General features: G+C 40.8%; 1 protein-coding gene across 2 annotated transcripts in view; it reads left to right on the plus strand.

Annotated features, from left to right (window-relative positions):
* The first annotated feature begins 6,706 nt into the window (after positions 1-6,706).
* Positions 6,707-13,853, plus strand: part of cntfr (ciliary neurotrophic factor receptor) — a 266,284-nt gene continuing 259,137 nt past the window's right edge. Inside the window, exons 1-2 of one of the 2 annotated variants that reach the window (XM_088071261.1) lie at positions 6,707-6,948; positions 7,156-7,261. The gene's annotated coding sequence lies outside the window, so the exon portion shown is untranslated. Of the gene's footprint in view, positions 6,949-7,155; positions 7,262-11,280; positions 11,529-13,853 lie in introns of those variants that run through there. The other variant, XM_088071260.1, reaches the window with a different exon arrangement.

A 13,853-nucleotide genomic window follows, 5' to 3' on the forward strand; every position in this document is an offset into this window, starting at 1 on the left:
TAAAGTGCATGTGTTAATGAGGCAGTGCTGTGAGAGGTAACCAGTTGCCCTTTAGTGTGACTCATCCACACTGTGCTACATGCAGGGAACAGGAAGTGAATAGATTGGCCATTTCATTATGAATTGTTTGCTAAATTATTTTGTCTCCTTTCAGAATTGTACACCGTGTGTCGGCTAATTTAGTCTGCGGTTTTCTGTATTGTGCTTTCTTAGAAATTGATGTTGCCAGAGGTTACTGAATCATACTGGTGGATTTAAATTGTTAATGCATTTATTCATTAACTTTATGCAGGGTTCTACAGCATGCTGGAAAACAAGAATAAAATCTATTAAACCAAAAATGAACTATGATTACTGTTGATGACAAAAATTCTTCTTCTTCTCTTTTTTTATTCACCATTTCTGTCATTTAAAGGGATAACCAGACAAGAATTACACTGGATTCCACTTCTTCCTCCCTGCATGCATAGTTTGCTAAGAACAATGATTTCAGTCACCATAATCAATTCCACGTACAAGTCTGTAGTCATTTATTGTCCAGTGTGTCTCCCTACAAGGTGAGGGGTTAATTAAGTGATAGTGTAGAGAGACTTCCCCTTTGTTGAGCTGAAAAAGCTTTCTATCCAGGTCAAGCTTTAAGTTACTCTGATAATTGGTGGTGATTCTTGTGGTGTTTTTCAACAGCCGTAAGTTCATGAGCAGGAATCTGGGAGGTGCCATACATACTCGATACAACATTGGTGCCTATGAACATTAGGAAACTGCTAAAACTGTGTAATACAAAAGCCTGGATTGTATGGTGCAGAGATGGAAAGCTTATTAATTGGCTCCACCTTTGATTGTAGAACTTCAGTTACAATGTGTAACCATCAGTTTTAATTATGATTATGTTATATGTTTTCAAGATGGGATTAATTCCATGGAAATTATTGTAATTTTTCTTTCATGCCAGCTGTCATTTTGTCAACTTATTTTTTGTTGAAATGGCTCCTGTGATTTTCCTGTACACCTACAATTGCCCTTAATAAGCCTATTTTTAGGTAATAATTTCCATGTATTTTAACACCTATCCACAATGCATTCATTAAGGTGATTATATTCAATGAGATACTAAGCCTGAGGCATAGTTTGGCATCTGCTGAGAATTAAAGCCTTACAAGGAACGACGGAATCAGTTTTTCTCAAACATTCATTTTACTCTCTTATCTCCGGGTAGGATTAGTGCATGGCAGAGAATAAACTCATGACCTGTAATTCATATTATTGAATTTCAAACTCAAGATTTCTCCACAATGGTCCTGGGGACTTTGTTCCGCACTCTCTGAATGTGAATTATCCATTTCATTTTAAAATAAACCTATTAAGATGACATTTTGGGACTAAGGGCAACATTAGCATTCAGCAGAATTTCAGTTTTCATGTATCGTCCACAGAAAGGGACGTGTATGCCTTATTGTAGCTAATATTGCTTAGGATTAGTTTGTTCTTATCATTGCAAGACAATGCAGGGATTGCAATTTAAGAGACTAGGCACTGCTGTTGAAAACTCTATCAATGGTATTTATCATTTGGAAACTGGCCCTTTCTAATCCCTTGACCTGACCTGACCTATTTTGGTATGCTGATGTTGTCATATTAAAATCAGATGAAGCTGACTAGCAATTCAAGTAAAATAGAGGTTTGACCCTGGTCCTGAACCTTTGGCACATTTCAGATGCAGTATTTTTCCGGTAAAAGTGTTGCAATCATGGGTTTGAAATAATAAATTTACAAGGCAGAAAATGGGAAACACACAATAACATTTGGCAACATCTTGGAACACTGTGGCTGTTTAGATGATGTAATGTTATGGGTATGCTGTTGCAGATTTCACAGATTCACAGCTACAGTTTGCTGCTTACAGTATTTCGTCGCTTTTATTGATTGTTTTGGTTTGTCAGTATATATCAGTGACTCATGAAGGCTCTGCAAGTGTGACTTGAAGTCTTTCGAACCCCAAGCAGCCAAAAAATGGTCAATATGGCTGAAACTTTACAATTTAAAACCAACGTGCAGCAGTGAAATATAAATATACATTATAGTTGTAGTTTTACACAGTTTGCTGCTTTCTCTAGCTTTAAGCTTCTTCCATGTATTGATTTTTTTGTACCAGTCCACTCCAAAAAGCTCTGTAAGTGTGATTTAGAGTCTAGTTGCAAGTCAATTAAACTTTAAGCTTAGATATTTAAACAAACATGCACCAGTAAAACAGAAATATACAGTAACTATTTTCTATATCTCCCACCCACTGTATGAAAACAATGCCATTGTACCATCACCCATTCATAGATGTACTCCTATTTTGAAGCCAGTTTGGCATCTTGACTGTTACAGTCTTGGATTTTGGGAGCCAGAAGTGACAATAAGAGACCAATTGCAATGGAGGGGTGGAAATGACCCACCGTGATGACCCTGCTAGCTTGGTCAGCACCTGTGCATTTACAGTCTATGGTTAACTGTGATAATGCTAGAGATAATTCTCCACTAGATAAAAAAGGCTTTAAAACCTTTAAAACAAGATGCACTTGTTGGGAAAACAATATCCACTGACTTACAGCATCTTTTAGTATAACCACACTGAAGAAGACATTTTTAGGTGACCAAAATGCTACAATTACCTTTCAAGAACTGAAAACCCTCTGAATTAGCAACAGCTACTTAGATACTTTGTGAATCTGAGGTTAATCCATGGTTACATTACCGCAATGTTGTCCCTGTGGCAGTGACTTGGCAACGAATGGCGTAAGTTTGAGCCTTGATAGTTTACAAGTTTGTATTATTATATAATTATTATATAGAATGTCCTCACAAAAGCCACAATCCAAGCCCGGTATGCCCAATACATCTTGTACAGTGTATGAAGTCAAATGTCACATCCTTTATCAGTCAGAGATGAAAGAGTGGGAAATAAGGATGACACAGCCCTAAAGTGTTTATTTAGCTATCAGTGGAGAGGCTTACCATAGAGTAACATTCCTCTTTGACTTTATTAGTTATTATAAAAAATAGAAATACCTGATCCTGCCTTACTTTGTCTCAACATGCCACACATAAAGAGCACAAGGCTGAGTCTCACAATGAATGATGCAGTTATCGTTTTTTGAACACCTAAATGTACTGCAACGCCTCAACAACCTGCAGTGCTTGAATGGCTTCTCTAAGGCTTTCACAGGCTCAATTAGGAAAGTAGTTGACTCAGTCAGGTTTCTGAGTACTACCATCACAAATACCCTCAAAACAGAGAATATCTACAGAATAATCAATAATGCCTATCAGAGGACGTTTTTCTTGCAGACACCAAGGACGCTCGATATTTCACAGCAAATCATGGGCTATTTTCATAGATCAATGTTAAAAAAAAATCCTCCATTGGAGTTTTTGCCTTCCCCTAAACACTGACGAAAAGTGGATAAAAAGACCGATCTATTGAAGCCCTATTCCACAACCACTGTGGAGACCAGGTCTGTTGTAGGTTAGCAAGGAATTATAGCAACAAAACTGTTTTGATTTCCTTTTTGCCATATAGACACCACTTCTACTGTCTATCTGGAACTTTCACATAAGCCTTACTGACTGATGACTGGTGCTATCTATGGACATCACAACTCTTGTTTAATATGATATTTAAATATGACAAATTCTCTTTGCATACATAATGTGAATAAATATTTGTGTATGTTGTGCGGAGTGCGGAAAGGTAATGCAGAAGCATCAAGAAGATTAAAACAGTCAATCTGATAAAAACCTACTTTAACTCTCTTGGCCTCAAAGGATAATGCAATATTAAATTGTAAACACAACATTACACCACCATTTTCTGATTTCAGAGGGGATTATTGTGGCAACAGCAAGTCTTGAACAGAAGGTGGACAGCTTTATTTAGCGGACCATAACTGGCATGAACGAACTTTGAATGGTTCTTGGGGATTCAGCCATCAGCTTGCATTTTGTGTATGCTGAATAACAACAGAGAGGGAGCAAGTGGAAGAGTAGCTACATGTCTTTCAGACCAATTCACCTGATACCTGAAAAGTTTCTCTAAACAGCCACTGGCCAGCATTTGGTAGATAATCCTGATACAACTGACAATATGCAAATCCACACATTCTCTGAAGTCCTGCAGAGTCTGCAGTAAGACATTTTACTGTCATTTAATGCAGTTCTTCAAATCATAGCTCACATTCTACCAATATCAATATAACTGCATTTCAGTGGTGTAATCAAAGCTGGATACAATTGTCCTAAAAATTATTCTAAATTATGTTGTGCACCTTTTCATTTCATACAAATGCAAAACACATTCTCATCCCAACTCCTCTAATACTGCCACTTTGTTAGTGGACCTACATGTCTTAAATCGACATGCAAGGTACCCTCCTGCATCTTTTTGGATGTTCCAGCATGGAGTGTCAATTTTTTTGTGTCTTTTCATAATACACTTCCGTTTTTTTTACATGAAACATATATTTTTTGCTCGTTATGTGCATATAGTTTGGACTAATTTGGGACTTTAAACTAGACTTTAAACTAGACGTTCACCAGTTCAAAAGATCAATAGCTCTTCCATTGGGTAGATCAACCCAAAGTCAGGTCCTGATCCTGGCTGTAGGCAAGTGTATGCAGTTCAGCCCTGATGCCTCAACTTTCCACCATGAAATTTCAGTCTCAGGCTATTGCCTTTTTCTCCATGTAGTCCCCAGGTACATGTAACAGTATTTTTTATGCACAGGGCCTGTTATTTGCATCTTAAAAAGATGTGCAGACAGTAGAAGGTGGTGATATGCTGCTAAAGATGGTGTGATACTACAACATTTATTTTTGCCGGGTGTACGGGAGGTCAGGGTCAGCTACAGAACAGCAACCTTTAGAAATGCTGTGAAGATGATACTGACCTCAAGGACAGATAGTGCGCTGACATACAGTGAGGGTTTAGACAGCCAGAGAGCAGAATGTACTGCTTAAAATGCATGGCTCATCTCGACTTTAACCAAATAATTTGTGAGTGTTTTTTCACGAGAGGAAGGTAACTAACATTTAACCTGCTTTACAGTTCTAAAATATAGCACACAGGTAGCTGCCTGGTATTTAGGGATGGCTCTGTAGAGACTATCTGACCTACTTGTTCTAAATGGACCCTGAGGGTGGCAACTTTTATTTGATGCCTTCCACACAGTCCTTGAATTGCAGTGCTGAGCTACGGATACTTTTCGAAATTGAGTCAAGGTGTTTGTCTGTCAGGTGGGACGTATGAAAATTTGTTGATGTTCACCTTAGAGAGCATTTCAAATCAGTCAATCCACTTTGGCTTGGCTGGGAGGCAGAGCTGTAGTTTCACGGCTGGGATCAAAGGAGCAAAACTCTCACCTTGGTGTGCAGTTGCACTACTGTCACTCACTTCTATCTGACAGGACTCTGAGCCACTGTCACAGCAACTGTAAATTGTAATTTTACAAAACTGAAGCCTCAAGCTCAGCATATGCAGTAAATTCTACCTGTATTATCACTTTTGTTTCGCATAAATCTGGATTCTGGTTAAAGCAGCGGCTGTGATCAAAATCGCCTATATAATTGCTACTGATTGATATGTTGAACAATGTCAGGCTGTTCTCATGCATTATTTGTATGCATACGGTTGTTTCTGCATTTTCATAAGATAACATACAAACCATTGTATGATGATACGTTGATAAAGTAAACAAAGTTGAAGTTAAGCCTATAGGCTACTTCAGCAGGAGGAAGACTGTCTTCAAGTGTGGTACTCTGTGAAATACCTTGCAGATGTAGGGGCTGTGTTGCTATTTTCTTTTTACATATATTACATTATGTATTACATACATATTTTATATGCTCAAATAGAAATATTTAATATACTTAAATGTCAAAATCTGAGGCTTGTGTGTAAGTTTCGAGTCAGAACGGAACTCATTCCAATGCCATGTTCAATCTTAAAACGGTTTAACATGTTTCTTCAAAACGGTGTGAAATGGTGTGTATGCAGTTCACAAGGCATGTTCATAAACAAAATTCTGGTAGATTGTTTCTCATTGTAGCCAGTGTAAAATTTTTGTTTTTATTTACGACTTGCTTTGGCAATGTAAACACAAGTTTCTCATGCCAATTAAACCTGAATCTAATCGAATTAAACCCAACCACACATCACTGTTTCTGTTATAAAATAAATGTTTTACTTTGTTAGTTGATGTTAAATCAGTGTTCAGTGCACTGCCTTTTAATACTGTAAAGTTATTCAGTTCAATTTAAAAGGGCTTTGTTAATAGGCTTTGTTAAAAACAAAAAAATAGACATCACAACAATAAGTAAAGATCTACTAGAATTTGATTAATATAGCCTTCATGTTTCTACTGATTGGGTAACGCCTCTGATACACTGACAAAACAAGAAAAAAAAACGCCCAATATAGCCTGTTGCAAAAATTTTACACCGTTTTTAGGAAATATTTAGCTCATTGTAGAACAGCGCCTCCACATCCTAAGAGCGTGATGCAGTGCTGTGCAGTGAGGGCGACAGCTTCACACATTAAACTGATCGGAGGTCAGGAGTAGAATAGCCCTTCATTCATTAAATTTCCTGGTTGGTCATTAACGTAAAGCTCGGACACGCTGCGTCACTGACGTCACGCGCGTGCGCCTTTACCAGCTAACATTTACTATGGATGACACGAGTTATTTACCGCTTACCGCCGTCAACACTAGCTAGCAGCTGACCGAATTTAAGTCGGAAAATTGAAATGTCAAAATGGACCGTTTACTTTTCAAACCATGGATGTATTATAGGAAAGTAGTTTCAAACGCCCAGGGACAGAAAATGAGCCGGGCATGTTGCATAACTTTTCATCCACACCTGAGGAGGAACAGGACGGGGAGGAGCCCGCTTTCTCCACCTGTTTCAGTGAGTTTGAAATATATTTAAATGTATTTATAAATCTCTCTCTCTCACTCTCATTTTGTGCGTGTGTAACAGTGTGAGTGTAACACATGATTTAAAATGCGCAGGCGACCCGAAGGCGCGTCAGAGCTATGCAGCAGCAAAGGGGCGTCAATGACGTAACTCCGCGTATATTTCGTTCACGCCACCGCTCTCATTTTCCTCTTTTAGCAACATTTTGGCGGAACGCTGGAGGAGCCAGGCCATGACGGTGCAGCCGACCCCCGCCAGTGACCGGAAGGACACACTGCGACAGCAAACTTCGGTTGTTTTAACAGTGAGTAACTGAACATTTCCAGTTTTGTTGCCATATTGTGCTCTTGTTGACATAACGTGATATCGCGCACACCGGAATCTGTCACTGGTTGTGTTGTTGAATGGTGCGTCTCAGAGGACATGTCTGTGCAGTGGGTGACCACAAGTAACATTCATTTGCTTGATGCATTTTCTGTTATATGAGTTCTGGTTGCCATACCGTCATTTTGGCCTGCTTGTCAGTCTATCCACTGTAGGATAGTCTCTCCCCAAACCTGAGGCCTGCTTGTCGTTTTTATTGTGGAACAAATCCAGTCTTGTTTTGAGACAGTGAAAACACATGCCATGCTTTCATTCTCCCTTATATTAGTCTCCTCATTGACCCGTTAAATGGTAACTGTCTAAAAAGGCCAGCACAGCAACATGTATTTTTTTGTGATTTTATTCTGTGAGGCTCTTTTGTAAAAGCCCGTCTGAGTAAAATTCAGGGTTGTATCACTTTTGCAGTGCTCTAGTTTTTAAAAACAAAGATTTTTGCTCCTGCTTTTTGCAGCAATGATGACTCAGGATTTATGTGGACTGGTTCAAAATTAATGGTATTATGATGATATCCCAGTGCCTGTAATATGTGAAGTGGTCCCTAATATACAGATATAAGGTCATAGCTTCACTGATTGTTGCAAATATTTAAAATTGTGCCAACTTCATATAATAGGCCATGGGAAGAAAAAGAAGAAAAAGGAGCCTCAAAATAAATAAACAGCTTAAAGCAAATACAGACAGGTGCTATCATGTGTAGTCAGTGGTTTGAATGACATGGATTTATTACAAAAGTTAATGGCAAAGCAGGTTTATTAATCTGATGGATTTTTATTGAGTGTGGAGCTCATCCTGCAATCCTGTTTATAGAGATTGTTTTGTGAATATGCATAAGATAATTAAAAAACTAGTGTTCTAATTCTGATGGAAAACAGGCTGTTTAAATTAAACACTACTTGCATCTTTGCTACAGATGATAATCTGCAGGCTAATTGTATCATTTTTCTTTTTTTTTTTAATATGTGGGACATTTGGTTTTCATTTCATTGTCATGTTTTCCTTTTTTTAAATTCATGTTAAGAGTAGATGTAATGTTTCAAAATGATCATTACATAATATAATCAAGCCTCTTCTCTAATGTCAAAGCCACCCTTATTCTGGCTGATTAGACCTAAAAATGATAAAGGTGTAGCTCAACCACCTTAAAACTGAAAAAAAAAGAATAAATAAATCAAAATTGAAATAAAACAAATAGATAAATAAACAAGCTTGTAGTGGGGTCAGGGAAAAGTCAGCCAAGCACACGAAACAAACAGCCCTCAAAAGAGGCCTAATTAGACAAAATAAGCGAAAACACTTGTGTGGGTAGAGCATGGTTATGTAGAGCCTTTAAAACACCAACAAACTGGCATCATTACATTGACTAATAGTGTCATTAGGGCACTTTATTTGCTGTTTTTGATGCTGAAATGTGGTAATGGGCGAACCGATTCTTTTCGCAGGATCAGTTCCTTTGAACCGATACACGTAGATGTATGGATCCCTGCGTGTTTTGATAATTATTTGTAAAATACGGCGTCAGTTTATTCATGTCTTTCTTCCGCCCTTGTAGTACATGCATATTTGACAGCTAGTGCTGCACCCCCACAAAACTTCTCTCCAATGCATTACCAATCATAATTTATACATTTACATGAACAAAGATTAAATATTAATTTTAATTCCTTGATTCAGCATCTGACTTGTATGTAGGTAGGGTATGTTGTTCAATACAATGTTACAGAACAGTTATCTGGTGTTCTTTGAAAGGCAAGAAGCAGATGTCCCAGTTACCTCCGCAGCCTTGTGCTGCATTCATGTGGAGTTCCTGATCATATTTCATGGCTCACCTGGTCCGTCTTCTTTCTTCTTTGTGATCCACATGTTGTTTAAATGATCCGAGCGATAAAATGTAATGTATATTTTTTGTAGCGTCCATGTTGATTCCACAATACAACTTGAAGTTCATGAACACAACAGAAAGACAGCTGCAGGTGCATGTAATACATGGCATGTGCATTCTTGGAGACATAAAAAAAATAAAACATACTGTTCCTACTGTGGGTAGCTATTTCATTAGTATGTGTGGTTGTATTAGTGTGGGATGTGTGTGCATTTTCAGGAAAATTTAATAGTTTTGGCCATGATTTCTCTCGATTATGATGACATTACTCACAAAAGTAATTGCAGAGATTTGGGAACACTGTGACATTGCTACAACCACCTCCGATGTGGCAAGAAACATAGGCGCTGAGATGATTAGACAGGCTGTAATCAAGCCTGCAGTTTTGCCAGATTTTGAAACTACTCAATTTGGAGGTAAAACTGTCATCAGTATTGGAAGTATGAAAGTCAGTTTATACATGTGATGAATGTTCAACAAAAAAAACCCAAACAAACAAAAACAGCTAGCAAAAGATAATCAGGTATTAAAGTCATCTTTCTGTTCATATTTAAACTAGTTGCGTCACTATGCTATAGGTGGTTATTGAGGTCACTTGTGTAAATGTGTTTAAGTGCATGCCTGTCTGCAGCTGAAGGAGAAGAGAGAGGAGAGGGACTGAGTGAGCAAATAACACAAATACTGTTTATATAGATAAAGATAGGAGGGATATCTATCTATCTATCTATCTATCTATAAATTGATTGTCTGACTGCTTATCATGTTGTCCCATCAGACTTCTTTTTAATGTTTCGGCATTCCAGCGATTAAACTTTTAAATGTGCCTATGCCAGGTAGACAAAACAGTTCAAGTAAAAGTTACAGGGGAAAAAAAGGTGCAGTTAACCATGCAGCTCACATAGCCTGTTCAGATTAAACCACTGAGTCAAATAGCTTTGTATGGGTTCTGGCACACACACGCCTCAGGCCTGGATGTGTCGACATTAGGAGGTGCCATGTTAAACCGGTGTTGCGATTGGTGCCTGTAATCACAGAAAAGGACTGCCCTCTTGGGTATTATTGTGATGATAAATGACTTTCAGTAACCATTCATTTCTGTTCAAGGTTCTCAAGAGCTACAATGTGGTGCTGAAAGTTCCTGAGCGTTAAATGATAAATGTGTCAGGCGCTGATCAACTATCCGTTGCACATGCAGTCTGAATGCTATAGCAGCTGCATTTGTAAGAGAGAATAATGATGCATCTGCGATGTTTTGTGGCGATCTATCGATGCGTCTCCCAAGAACATTTTCTCAAGAGACGATCTGTCATCTGCTCAATTCACACTGTCATGTTTAAGTATTTTAGAACACACGCGGCTTTTTGAAAATCTTTCGATATATATTTCACTCGAAACACTTCAGCGGTGGCGTTTTCCATTGTTGTTCCTGAAGGTGTAATAGCTGTAATGCAGTTGTATCAGCCTCGCAGCAGAAGGTCAACTTTAAAAGGTTTTCATTACTGAAAAGGTCAGTGCTTCCAGGTGTGAAACATCGCTACGGCAGAGAAGGAGAAGTCAGAAAACATTGGAAAAATATTTAATTGGCTGAATTGTCTGTAATTGTTGTAGAGTCCTTTATTTATTTGTGTCTGTGTTCCCTGGGATGCTCTTTAACTTCGTCTATACACAGTGTTTGTATGCAAACACATGCTGAGTGCAAACTCCCAGCGCTGCTATAGTCCCTCCTATATGTCAGTGTGTGTGTACATGCTGTATTCCTGTGTGTGTGTGTGTTTGTGTGTGTGTGTGAGTGTAAATAGGCTATTATGTGTGTGGGCTGTTCCCTCCACTACCCTGAGTGGTGGCTAGGGGGTGCACTGTGGACACGGTGCGTGTATGGGCAAGAGAGAGACAGAGAGAAGGGGAGAGCGAGAAAGTGTGTGTGTGTGTGTGTGTGTGTGTGGGTGTGTGTGTGTGTGTGTGTGTGGGTGGGTGTGTGTGTGTGTGTGTCTCAGTAATGTATTCCTGCCTGTGGCTGGGCTGGTCACATGGGGAGAGCAGCCTGTTTAAAACAGCCTCAGCTCGCTCACTCAGAGCAGTGCGAGACACAGAGACAGACGCACACGTTCTCTCTCTCTTCCTCTCTCTTTCACACACGCACGCACGCATACACACACACATGCACGCAGACAACAACTTTCCTCTATCGGACTGACACAGCACACACGCCGGGATAGACACACTCCCCTTGTCTACAGTGGAGAAGAGGATAAGGAGTGACAGATCAGGAGGAAAAAAAAAAGAAATACACAAAAAGAGGAGGTTTCCAGTGAGTAGACATTTTTTTAAAAATATTTTTTCTCATTTTAATTTTTTGGACTTCTTCCTCTGCACTGTGTTACCTGGACCTGAGACAGGGAAAGAGTGGAAGGGACTGTGAGGAAAAGGTGACAAAAGAGAGCGGAGATGTGGTGCTATAGTGCAACATCGGGATGCCTCTCCATCAATCTGCCCCTCTGTCTGTGGGAGCTAATGCTCTTAATTAGCAGCGTGCGCCTGGAATGAGAGGAATGCCATTGCGCCGAGCTGGAGTGCTTCGGACTCTTGTGCTCTCCTGTGTGTGTGTGTGTGTGTGTGTGCGTGCGTGTGTGTGTCCTCCCTGTCTTTTATGTGTTTTGTATGCCGGCTGCATTGTGGTGGTCAGCCGCACTGATGTCGAGCAGATTCCCTCAGAGACGCACGCTGCTCTGGCTGTGATTAATAGAAACTCATTGATATGCAGATGGAAGGGGGGATAGACCGCGGCACTCTGTTCCAGTGATATGAGTGATGCGTTTTGGGTAAAGGGGACAGTCTTGCTGCCTCTCCTCCTTATCTCTTCTGTCCAACTGTCTCTGGTTCTGTCTGTGCCTCTCTGTCCTATTGACTCGCTGTCTCAGGCTCTCTCATCCTCTCTCATCCTCCCCTCTCACTTCCCTCCTCGCTCGTTTTTGTTGCCGCCACTGATCTTCCACTTCTCACTATCCTTTCTCTTGTCTTTTCGTTAACTTTTCTCCCTGTCCTCAGCTCCCTCTTTCTCTCTCTGTCTCCTCTCTGGCTCCACACATGCTCCTTTTTGTCTCCCAACTCCTCGCTCTCTATCTCATTTTCTCCCCCACGCTGGTACACGCTGGTAGTAGATTCCTCAGTTGCATAGAAAGAGAGAGGATCGCGGAGTTGAGAGGAGGGGAGGGAGAGGGAGAAGAAAGAGAGAGGAATGAAGGAGAAAGTGGAGGGGGGGGGTAAGAAGGAGGGGGGCATTGAAAAGGCTGACACTGGCTTGGACAATTAGCCCGGGGAGTCCGTCCTGGGGTGCTATTCTGAAAGGGGCTTTGGCCCCTGGGCCCTGGGCGCTGGGTCATGGGATGCCTTGACCCCTCCAGTCGACAGCTAGGCATGGGAGCCATTATCACGGCCTGATTGATTAGCACTGAGCGGAAATCCCTTTTCTCTTCACTCCTCAGGAGAAAAAGACGGGCGCTTTTTGTCCTTTTGCTGCTGCTGGTTTAGTATCCGCCGGCCTGAATGTGGAAAGCTCTGGCGTTTTTTAACTGTTGTCAGTTATGGAGGTCTGGTCTCTATATCTTCTCTCTCTGGTCTTTTTCTCTCCTAGACAACATATGTGTGTCTATTGGGGTGGGTACTATATTTATTGAACTAACAAGACAGCTGAGTTGTCCTCTGAGAAAGATGCTGCAAAGATTTGTTGGGGGACTTCCCAGTAGTCTGATGTGATTGTGTTTTTTAAGTTCACTCTCTGAGCTTCTGAGTTATGCACCTGCAGAGATTGTTGCATCTTAGAGGCTACCTGGAGGTTGTGGAGAAAAAAAAGGAGTGAAGGTGAGAGAGAGAAAACTAGGTGATAAAACAGAGATGTGAAGAAAAATGTGATAAAAGACAAGAGTGGTGGGGGAACATATACTCCGGGACAGCTCGGGAAATTCAGTCTGTTTCCCTTTTTTATTGTATCTCCATCTCCATCTCATTTCCCTGTTTTGATCTTTCTCGGTCCCATCTCTCGCTAACTCTCATGCTCTCCCTCAACGCCCCCTCCCTCCCTTCCTCAGACTGGGAGTTTAGCGGGGTGTTTAGCCCAGCTCACGGCTGATCAAAGCAGTGTGTGTCAGACTGGGCTTAGCCCAGGCACTCCTAATGGAGCACCGTTTTCATGCCTAGTTGGTGGTGGAGCGGGAGTGAGAGAAGGGAGGTTGGAGGGGGGTAGGGGGGGGGGGGTGCAAATAGAAAGAGTGGCAGAAAGAGTTCAAGGGAGGGAAAGACGGCGACGCACACAGACGGAGAAAAGGGTGCAAATAAGAATGGCACAGGCAAGCACATGAGGGCGGAAAAATAGGCAAAAGGTGAATTGCGAAAAAGAAAGCACTTGCTGTCAAAAGCACACAAAGCCAGAGACAGGCACATAGAGAGACAGGAAGACAGACAGAGACAAACTGTCCAGCCCTCTCCAAGTGGAGGGACCTTGCACCAACAGGGCATACAGTTTAGTCCAGCACAGGATAGCTCCCACACATGGTTTGGTTTTAGGGCTGGAAGCAACACCAGACGGGAAGAGGCCAGTGTGTGCGTGTGTGCGTGTGTGTGTGTGTGTGTGTGTGTG

This window comes from Plectropomus leopardus, chromosome 20 (genome assembly GCF_026936395.1).
Source record: "Plectropomus leopardus strain MGB_pleo_1.0 chromosome 20, ASM2693639v1, whole genome shotgun sequence".
Lineage (NCBI taxonomy): Eukaryota > Metazoa > Chordata > Actinopteri > Perciformes > Serranidae > Plectropomus > Plectropomus leopardus.